This window comes from Bufo gargarizans, chromosome 6 (assembly GCF_014858855.1).
Source record: "Bufo gargarizans isolate SCDJY-AF-19 chromosome 6, ASM1485885v1, whole genome shotgun sequence".
NCBI classification, from domain to species: Eukaryota; Metazoa; Chordata; class Amphibia; order Anura; family Bufonidae; genus Bufo; species Bufo gargarizans.
The window spans coordinates 76,875,803-76,877,491 of NC_058085.1; the positions used below are offsets into that span (position 1 = coordinate 76,875,803).

Consider the following 1,689-nt stretch of genomic DNA (forward strand, 5'->3'; position numbering starts at 1 on the left):
ACCTTAAAGATCTGGCCTGGATGATTATGCATGCATGTGTCCCTACCAGAGAATTCCAGCATAGAAGAGGACTATGCGCAACATCAAGATGCCCTAGATCAGGCTGTGCAGGTGATGAAATGACACTTCATGTTTTCTGGAACTACAGTTATGCCCAAAAGGTATGGAGAAGTGTTGGTGTTATTCTGAGACATACATGTGACCTGCAAAGATTGGATCATGAAGTAGTACTATATGGACTGTGTAATTCTATAAACCCAGAGAAAAAGAAGATATTGTGGGTTATGCTGAACTGTATAAAAAATGCCTTGTGGAAATGTAGAAACATTCTGGTGTTTAAACATGATAGCATTGAAGAAAAAGAATGTGTTCAGTTAGCTTAGCAAAATGTATGTTTTTTATTTACAAGATAGGAAAAGAATAGGAAGCAGAGCTACGACTATCTGGAATATACATATGTGGAATGTGTTACTGTAGACTGTTTTCTAAAAAGATAGACTCCAAGAGAGTTAGTATTTTCAGTTGTGATCATAAAGTTTGTACATGAATGTTTTTGTGTTTCTTTGGAAATTTGATGTAAGTTTATTATAATAAAAATGAAAAAAATATATAAAAAATCTGTTCTTATTAGTTTAATATCTGATACGTCCCCTATCTGGGGACCATATATTAAATTGATTTTTCGAACAGGGAGATGGAAAAAGAGCTTGCTCTGTCCACTCTACGCATTGACCTGGTATTGCAGTACCTCCAGGACCGGTGCACCCTTTCTATTCCAGTATGAAAAAAAACTGATTGAAATTAAGAGATGGATTGCAAGCATCCTTCCAGCAAGCAAGTGGAAAGTTGCTGTGTTCTGCCTCAGGACTCTGCACTTCAGCTTCTCCTCTGTCAGGGCTGTGCTATGCTGCTTTCTGCATACCTGCTGCATCTAGTCTGTCAATCTCCTAATGGGTTTGTTCCAGCACCAAGCAACCCAGCCAGCCAGTCACCTCTACTCACACCCCAAATCCAATTAAGATTGATTGCTTAATTGTTGGGTTAATTGGCTTATCACCTGAATGAAGTGTTTGGACCTCCACTCCACACACCTTGGGTTTGATTTGGGCCTGTTGTGCACACCTGGGCTAGCTGCTGAGTTGTTCCTGGGAAATGACCCTTTTGTAGCAAGTTGACCAGATGTAACCAATTTGCTTTTCTAGTGCTTTAGTTAGTAAATAAGTTAAGTTTGTTTACCTGTGTCTCCCTCTTGTGGATCTTTTGAACTGGATGACTTGGAGGCTAAAATGTAGTCCAGCACTTCCTATGTATCAGCACTAGCTGGACCTGCCTTGTCTGGACAATGGACGGAACACTGCACGTGTCATAAGAGGCTTGTCAGGTCAGAGGTCAAGTAAGGTCAGGTCACTGGATGACATCACAAGGGCCCTGACGGAACACTCAACAATGGGGCCGTGACTTCCTTCTCACTACTTCTCCATTCACTCCTTATCAGTTTTTCTGCTCAGCGTGCTTTGGCACCAGGAATTGCGTGCAAATAAAAGGCATGGCCAAAAGTGATGGGCGGACCTATGCAGATGGGAAAACAAGAAGAGGAGCATGCTGGTGATTCTTGAGCGTAGGACACATGTATTGCCTGGTTTGTGAGAGAAAGAAGCCCCCCTGACTGTGTCTGGGGCTGGGGCTGGG

The 1,689-nt window shown here is 42.2% G+C and overlaps 1 non-coding gene across 1 annotated transcript; it reads left to right on the forward strand.

Moving 5' to 3' along the window:
- The first annotated feature begins 577 nt into the window (after nt 1-577).
- Nucleotides 578-770, forward strand: LOC122942748. Its single transcript, XR_006390686.1, has one exon. It is a non-coding gene; the product is annotated as a U2 spliceosomal RNA (small nuclear RNA).
- The last annotated feature ends 919 nt before the right edge of the window (nt 771-1,689 follow it).